Raw genomic sequence first — 9,987 nt, forward strand, 5'->3', positions numbered from 1 at the left:
CAAAAAAAAAATATCCCACCATCACCAATCCGCAGTGAGTAGCATGGTGATCGTCATATCTCACCGCGCCATTATCGAACTCACACGAGGACGTTGTAGTTTGCCTATATGAGGTGAGTGAGGTCTTGATCTGGGCAGTGAGGTCCCATTGGGCATTCTCCTAGGAGGTGTTCCATTGTTTTTGGTTTTGTTCCACATGGGCATTCAGGGTTGGTGGGTTGTGGCTATCTCCAGTTTTGCCAACTTTTACCCTTGCCCTGTTCAGGGTTACCCAGTCCTTCCTGGTAAAGGTTTTTCCGCTAGGCAGGCCTTCGCTTGCAATAGGCAGCGCTTCATTGGAGGGCCGTCGGTGGTGAAAGTGGCCAAACCCCAGACATGAATAAGGACATTTCTGAAGCCTTTGCCCTACAGTTGAATAGAAACGGCTGCGCTTTTGTTATTGTTTTGTGTGGTTGTGTATATATATATATATATATATATATATATATATATATATATATATATATATATATATATAGAGAGAGAGAGAGAGAGAGAGAGAGAGAGAGAGAGAGAGAGAGAGAGAGAGAGAGAGAGAGAGAGAGAGTAGAGAGAGAGAGAGCTAGCATAACGTCTGGGAAACATCTAGGAAAATAATGCGATTTTTTTTAGATTGAAAAAAACGATATATAAGCAGTCAGTTTGGTAATGACTAAATCAAACTTTCAAACATTTGACAAGTGTTATGTTTAAGAGTTTCAAAGGGAGTGTAGTTAATTTCTGATAATTGTTTTTATGATATTCAGCATGTTGTTCATTACCTGGATATTACACATATGTTTTAATAACATAATATTATGGTGATTAGTTTGAAAAATTATATATTCTACTGATTATGTTTTGTTTCTTGATATTTTGCCGGTTATGTACTTCACCACTTATATTATTTTTAAAGGTTTAAAGGTCGCTTGTGAATGGCAGACTCAAGGGACAGTGACATTGCCCTATCGAGCAGAACAATACCCTAGAGACTGACCATATATAAATATGATCAGCTCTCAAGCCCCCTCTCCACCCAAGATAGGATTAAGGAGGGAGAGGCAATGGCTGCTGACGACTCAGGATATAGACCTATAGTGTCCCCCAAACCCCCTATTCTTAGCTCACAAGGATGGTTAGGTTGCAGTGACCAAAGGTATTAACGAGTTTGAATGGGACTCGATTCCCAGTCTGGCGTTCACCAGTCAGGGACGTTACCACATTTTCCACCACAAATTTGGTTCATTAATTTTATGCGAATTACATTTATATTCAAATTCTGCAGATTATATTCCGCACATTATATTTAGTACCTTGAGATTGCGCTTTGTAAGTTTGGTTAATTGTAATTCCACATAGAATGTGCTACACATTGATATTCCAATGACCATGATCAGCACATTTATATTCAGAAGATTCTTTTAGTGGTCTAAAATGTGTATTACATTAATATTCCGAAAGGGGTAGGGCTTTAATATCTCGAAAATGTGAAGTGCATAGATATTTACCTCCGCCAACAAAGTTGGGGGAGGTTATGTTTTCGCCCTTATTTGTCCGTTTGTCTGATTGCTTGTTTGTGAAGAACTTCCTGGCCACAATTTTACTCATAGAGTAGTGAAACTTTCAGAGATTAATTGTTATGTTGAGACGTAGAAGTGATACAATAATGAAAGTCCTAGATCAAAGGTCAAGGTCAAGGTCGAGGGAAAGGTCGACCTAATTAACTCTAACCTTAACCCCAAGTTAAAGTTCCGGTTCCATCAGAATAGATGCTCACTAGAACGTCAGCCGGGCAAGCCCAACCCCCCACTGTGGTGCCCTACCACAGCAGTGGCCTCCCCAGTAAACAGCTTAAACTCACGGTCCTGGGCGGGGATCGATCTGCAGCCATGCGAATGGTAGGCAAACACGTTACCACTGTACTAGCCAGACTTGCAATACGCCTACGGGCTAAATTGATTATGGGAAAGGCAAGCTGATTTTGAGAAATAAGCTGCCGTGGTGGAGTTCTGCAATCTAGGAGGAGTGCTTTTCTAGTTCGAAAAATGTGTTGTGCATAGATATTTCGAAAATGTGTTGTACATAGATATTTCGAAAAATGTGTTGTACGTAGATATTTCGAAAATGTGTTGTACGTAGATATTTCGAAAAATGTGTTGTACGTAGATATTTCGAAAATGTGTTGTACGTAGATATTTCGAAAAATGTGTTGTACGTAGATATTTCGAAAATGTGTTGTACGTAGATATTTCGAAAAATGTGTTGTACGTAGATATTTCGAAAATGTGTTGTACATAGATATTTCGAAAAATTTATTGTACGTAGATATTTCGAAAATGTGTTGTACATAGATATTTCGAAAAATGTATTGTACATAGATATTTCGAAAATGTGTTGTACATAGATATATCGAAAAATGTGTTGTACGTAGATATTTCGAAAATGTGTTGTACGTAGATATTTCGAAAATGTGTTGTACATAGATATTTCGAAAATGTGGTGTACATAGATATTTCGAAAAATGTGTTGTACATAGATATTTCGAAAATGTGTTGTACATAGATATTTTGAAAATGTGGTGTACATAGATATTTCGAAAAATGTGTTGTACATAGATATTTCGAAAAATGTGTTGTACATAGATATTTCGAAAAATGTGTTGTACATTAATACTTCCAAAGTCTTGGTGCTTTAATATGCCGGAAAAGCGTAGGGCATAGATACTCCGAAAATATGTATGACAATAATATTTCGGCAACATTTAGTGCATCTGTATCTCGAAAATGCTTAGTATGCTAATATTATGAAAATGAGGCAAAGATAAATATCCTGAAAATGCGAAGCCCATGAAATAATCTGGAAATGGCAAGTGAATTGATATTCCAAAATTATTTCGTGGATTAATACTACGAAAAAGCTTAGTAGATTAATATTCTGAAAATGCGCTATGCATAAATAATAGAATACGTAATAAGTTCATGTTCCGGAAATGATTCGTGCATGAATATTGTGAAAATGCGCAGTGATTTCCTATTCAGAAAATGCGCAGTGAATTTATGTTCAGAAAATGCGCAGTTCATAGATACTCCGACATTGCGCATTCCATTAACATTATGAAAATACATATTCCATAGATATCGCTTGGATGCGTAGGAAATAAGTATATTGAAAGTGCATAATACATTATTTGGAAAATGTGTAGTACAATAGATTTTGAAGGAATATGTTCATTACGTTGATGTTCTAAGATTATGTTCTATACATTTATATTTCGAAGCATAAGTTACGCACAAAAAATATCTAAATCAAAGCATAATTTGATTTTGGACTTCGGTCTCCCCTATATAATAGAGAGCAGATCTCCGAGTATATATATACATATATATATATATATATATATATATATATATATATATATATACTGTATATATATATATATATATATATATATATATATATATAAATACATATATATATATATATATGTATATATATATATATATATATATATATATATATATATATATATATATATATATATATATATATATTTATATATAAATATATATATATGTATATATATATATATATATATATATATATATATATATATATATATATATATATATATATATATATATATATATATATATATATATATATATATATATAATATAAATATAAATATAAATATATATATATATATATATATATATATATATATATATATATATATATATATATATATATATATATATATATATATATATATATATATATATATCTCCAGTCACGCTCAACTCTCCCCGCCCCTCGGCTGTGGGGGTGAGAGAGTACTCATACCCAGACGACAGTGTGCATGCGAGTGCATATCTATCTAAATATTCAGCTGTCATTTTTGACGGGTAACGTACACCAATAATGAGACGACTAGGAGAGTTAAGTGGCTATTCACTGTACATTGATATTCTAATATAAATATGAACAGATTTCCTTTTAAGCTTATGTAAACGGATCAGGTGCTAGAGTCTTAGCGGAATTGAATCTATTGATTCTGATTCTATGAATCAGGGTGATATTAAAGCCGTCTCCTTCTTTCCACCTCATTTGTCCAACTGTATAGCAGGGTCGGCCGATCGAATAGACTTTCTCCATGTATTTTTAATCCTTGTCTAATCGGCTGACGCTCCACAGTCCTCTTCCCCCATCAGTGGCATGTTCATAACTTCTCATTGGTTCCAACTCCTTATTACAGGGCCATGGTATCACAGACAAGCTCTCCTAGCTTTATGCTTCACGTTATATATCCCTCATTTTCAGTTGTTCACTTCTCGGAACTCTATATATTCTTCTAATATCCCTCTGAATTCCTCTTCCTCCTTTTCAATGCACCCTTGATGGGGGCCGCATGCCGAGATGAAGTGCCATGGTCTCTTATCTATCAGCAATTTCAAGCCCATGAGTCTGATACGCCGGACCTCTTTGATTTCTGCCCCATTTTTTCCTTGTTTCTCTTCCTCAATGTAGTAATCTTTGTATCTTTCCCCAAGCTTTATTTTTTTTTTTTGCACTTTTCCCCCTTCATTTATAGTATCTCCTTTATATATATATATATATATATATATATATATATATATATATATATATATATATATATATATATATCCCTTTCTGAGTGGGGTACCTTAACGTGGTGAAAGAGTTTCCGTATCGCCGTGATTACCAAAGCTTTGCTAGTCATGGCCTTCCATACTAGGTTGGTTTGCTGTGAGCTATCTGACGAAAAGCTCCCAACATCACTAATCCATCCTTCATGTAGTCTCTCCTGTATATATAGTCCTTTCTGAGAGGGGTTGGTGAAAAGGTTTGCGTTTCGCCATGATCAGCAAAGCTTTATTAGCCATGGTCACCCATAATAGATTGGTTTGCTTTGAGCGATCAGACGAAAAACTCCCACCATCAGTAATCCGTCCTTCATTTAGTCTCTCCTGTATATATAGTCCTTTCTGAGGGGGGGGGGGGGGGTTGGTGAGAAGGTTTGCGTATCGCCATGATCAGCAAAGCTTTATTAGTCATGGCCACCCATAATAGATTGGTTTGCTTTGAGCGATCAGACGAAAAACTCCCACCATCACTAATCCGTCCTTCATTTAGTCTCTCCTGTATATATAGTCCTTTCTGAGGGGGGTTGGTTAAAAGGTTCGCGTATCGCCATGATCAGCAAAGATTTATTAGATTGCTTTCCTGTGAGCGATCAGACGAAAATCTCCCACCATCACTAATCCGCTCTGGCCAGCGTAGTGATGAAAAGTGGCCTATCCCCAAACATTAATTCACATGTCTGAGGCTTTTGTCCTGCAATCGTTTAGAAGCGGTTGTATTTATCGTTGTTTCTAAACATAGATTCACAATTTTCCTTCTCTGCATAATATTAACTAACTCTCTCTTCCCTCCCCCTTTAGGCTACCTATTTCCAGTTACCAATTTCCAATTTTTAGTTTACGATTTCCAATTTCTATTTCCCAATTTATAATTTGCAGTTTCCAATTTATAGGTTTCCAATTTCCAATTCCCAATTTCCAATATCCAATTTCTAGTTTCCAATTTCCAATTCTCTCTCTTTATTTTTTTTCCCCTAATCCAAAAGGCCTTATTAGATAGCATTCCCGCCCCCCGATAAGAGGAACCCTTCTTTATGACCGACCAAAACTACTTCGTTTCACATTATTCTTGAATTACATAAGGGAATATGGGCCATCTACCGTTGGTAAACTTTGAAGGAAAAAAGGAAAAGACAAAATGTCAGAACTTATTTCCATGATAGCTGAATCTGGATAATGTGATTGTGTGTGTGTGTTTGTATGTATGTTTGTTTAATCTTAGATTAGAATGAATATTCTTTTTTTCTTTTTTGGTGATTATGTTCCATTTCTTGTCAGTCATTCATAACTGTTTTTTCTATATCTTTTCTCACGTTATATATATTTCCTTAAGTATAAAGCATTTTCTTGTCTTCTAAAATTAGTATTTTTTTTCGAATCAGTGTTTTTTTTTATAGACCCTTTCTATGAAACAATATTTTTTCTTTTAATTTTACATTCTTTGCATTCTTTCGAATGTCTTTTTTTTTTTTCCTTCATCAATTCTTATCTTGCTTCTGTTAAACATTTCTCTAATTTCTCAGATAAAAACATTTTCGGATTGTTCTCAGATTATTTTATTATTTTACTAATTTTACGGCAATCCTCTTTCTTTTATACATCTGCAAAGAAAGCCTTATATATATATATATATATATATATATATATATATATATATATATATAATTTATTATTATTATTATTATTATTATTATTACACATATTTTTATTATACACACACACACACACACACATATATATATATATATATATATATATATATATATATATATATATATATATATATATATATATATATATATATGTGTGTGTGTGTGTGTGTGTATGTCTGGTTTTTTTTATTAAGGGTTTATCCAGTTATTTCGATAATCGTCCTACAAACAATTTGCTTAGTTCTTTGTATTTATGAATATAGAGTAAATATGCCTAGGTCATTTATATGCGTGAATTCATATACTTATGCTTTTTGCAATGCTTATACATAAATTGTGTAGTTAGTAATGATTAGGAATTCTATTTCCGGCTTCATTACCTCAAAAAAAGTTTCCTCTCTTTTGTAGTAAAAGATGAATAAGTCTTGCATTTAGAAAAAAAAAAACGCTAACTTCGACTACTATAAGAGTTCCGTTCACACTTCTAGTATTTCACTGCGAATCTTACCTGTAGGAATGACAAGGTCAGTTCTAATAGGAAGGACAAGGCCCGTTCCAATAGGAATGACAAGGTCAGTTCCAGTAGGAATGACAAGGTCAGTTCCAATAGGAATGATAAGGTCAGTTCCAATAGGAATGACAAGTTCAGTTCCAATAGGAATGACAAGGTCAGTTCCAATAGGAATGACAAGGTCAGTTCCAATAGGAATGACAAGGTCAGTTCAAGTAGGAATGACAAGGTCAGCTGTCACCTTGATTGAGCCACTTCATTCCGGTCAAAATCTATTTTTTTTTTTTAAATTTTGATAAGAGCTCAATGTATATTATTTATCTTGCAATTTTGTTGGTTGATATGCAACAACTGACTTTATTATTTTAGTAACCCATTTCTTCATGTGTTAAAATTGACGTGTTTCTAACTTTGGAAAATTTTTATCGAGTAATTTTGAGTTTCTGTAAATATATTTGTGTTTATCATAATCACGAATAACTAAAAAATAAAAAAAAAGAAGATGCCGTGTCTGAGATTCTTGAGTATAAAAAATCCACAAAAATATACAACGATATATAACAGGGTTTTTAATACCTTTTATCACTAGTATTAGTCCTAAATCTTTAATCCAGCACCAACCCCCCGTACATTTTGATGCAGTGGTTCTATTTCTAACATATTGTTTTGCGTAAGGAATGATAAATGACTGACTTTACTGGATACTCTAATGATAATTATTTCTAGTGATGAACATTTCAGCAAATTAGAACACTTTCAGTTATTCAATTATGGAGAACTTCACGGTTAAAATAGTGTACTAATTGGCAGACGGTAAACGTTTTATCATCTAAAACATTTCAGAAATTAATGCAGACCCTCATACTTCAAAATAAAAAGGCCTAAACTATTGCAATTATTATCTAGTTTCATTAATAGAAAGACCTAAACTATTGCAAGCATTATCTTATTTTATCAATAAAATTACCTAAACTATTGCAAGTATTATTTAATTTCAATTGAAAAAGACCTCTATTGCAAGTATTACGTAATTTCATTGATAAAAAGACCTAAACTAATACAATTATTATGTAAGTGCATTGATAAAAAGGCGTAAACTATTGCAATTATTATCTAATTTCATTAATAAAAAGACCTAAACTATTGCAAGTATTATCTAATTTCATTAATGAAAAGACCTAAACTATTAAATAATGCGCATTATCTATCGCCTAGACAAGCTATTCGTTTCGATAGATCAAATGTCCTTGGAGTCATCTTTTAACTGGAAACATTCGTGTTCTTTACAGTGCTCGAAACAAAAAATATTCTAACGCTGCTAGAAACTAGGCATTGGTTATAGGGCTTCCTGCGACTGCAAGATCTGTTGGAGTGACTGTCACGTGCATCTTCAGAACTTCTTGTCTAGCTTTTCTTGCCTAGTGTTTCCTGCCTGGATGGAGACTGCAGCACTGTTATTATTATTATTATTATTATTATTATTATCATTATTATTATCATTATTATTATTATTATGATGATGATGATGACTATTATTATTATTATTATTATTATTATTATTATTATTATTATTATTATTATTATTATTATTATTATTACTAGCTTAGCAACAACCCTATTTGGAAAAGCAAGATGCTATAAGCTCAAGGGCTCCAACAGGGAAAAATAGCCCAGTGAAGAAAGGAAATAAGGAAACAAATAAACGATACAAGAAGTAATGAACAATTAAAATAAAATATTTTAAAAACAATAACAACATCAAAATAGATATTTCATATATAAACTATAAAAAGACTTGTGTGAGCGTGTTCATTTTCCTGTTCAGCGTTATGATGTTTCTTTTCGCAAGATTGTTCATTAGGTCGTCTAAGAAACTTAATTGTTTTGGTTTGGGAGTCTAGTGAGGTTATACTAAAGTGTCACCTAAATAATGTAGCTTGACTGTCAAAAAGTGATTTGAATTTGGGAGAGATAGGAATGTCTCACTTTTTGAGTAGTGGAGCCTGACAAGTGATTAAATGTTTGGGAGAGATAGGAATGTCTAATTCTTGACAGGTGGAGCCATACAAGTGCTTAGATTTATAGGAGAGATAGGAATGGAATGCCTCATTTATCACAGGTGAAGCCTTGTGTTGATGTTGACTTCTTCGGAAGTTATTCAGAAGCTTTTTGTATCTCGTTCTCTGGATTTAGTGGAAAGTTTTCTTGACTGTTGTATGGATGGTTGAGTATGTGGGGTTGCTGTCAGATTGGCGATAAATACAGGGCTAGCGGCTTCATCCCGTTAGGCGTTGTTTAATATGTTGTGGCCTTATTGGTAACGTCTCTGCCTGGTGATCGACAGATGGGTGTTCGAGTCCCACTCAAATTCGTTAATTCCTTTAGTGTCTATAACCTTAGCGAGAGAGTGCTTAAACTCGTTAGTTCTTTTAGTGTCTGCAGCCTTACCGTCCTTGTGAGCTAAGGATGGGGTGTTTGGGAGAGCCTATAGGTCTACCTATTGAGTCATCAGCAGCCATTGCCTGGCCTTCCATGGTCCTAGCTTGGGTGGAAAGGGAGGTTGGGCGCTGATCATATGATATATGGTCAGTCTCTAGGGAACTGTCCTGCTTGCTAGGGCAATGGCACAGTTGCTTGCCTCTGCCATTCATGAGCCGGCTTTAAACCTTAAAACCTTAAAACGTGTTGAGAATCGAATGACCAGTATGTCTGAAGCCATTTTCGGCCCGGGGGATACTCTAATGTGATGAAAAGGTTTGCGTATCGCCGTGATCAACAAAGGTGGACATGTCAGGGCAACTCATACTAGGTGGGTTTGTGTGAATGATCAGACTAAAGGCTTCCACCATCGCCAATTTGCAGCGTAATGCAGAAAAATGGCCAAAGACTTGTCTGAGGCCTTTGTCCTACAGTGGAAAATGTATATATGAAAATATATTCTTATAGTAATATTCTAGTTGAAAGAGAATGACTATGAAGCTTTGATCAGTGTATCAAATTCGTTGCAAAAGGTTATCAGCATTAGAAGATATTGTGTCTAGTGCATTCATCCTTGAGTAAAAGAAACATTTTACATTTTGTGATCTAATGAATGATAAAAAATTATAGAATTCGCGGGTTTGGCTAATGTTTGAATGATGACGTT

Source organism: Palaemon carinicauda, chromosome 41 (genome assembly GCF_036898095.1).
Source record: "Palaemon carinicauda isolate YSFRI2023 chromosome 41, ASM3689809v2, whole genome shotgun sequence".
Taxonomy (NCBI): Eukaryota; Metazoa; Arthropoda; class Malacostraca; order Decapoda; family Palaemonidae; genus Palaemon; species Palaemon carinicauda.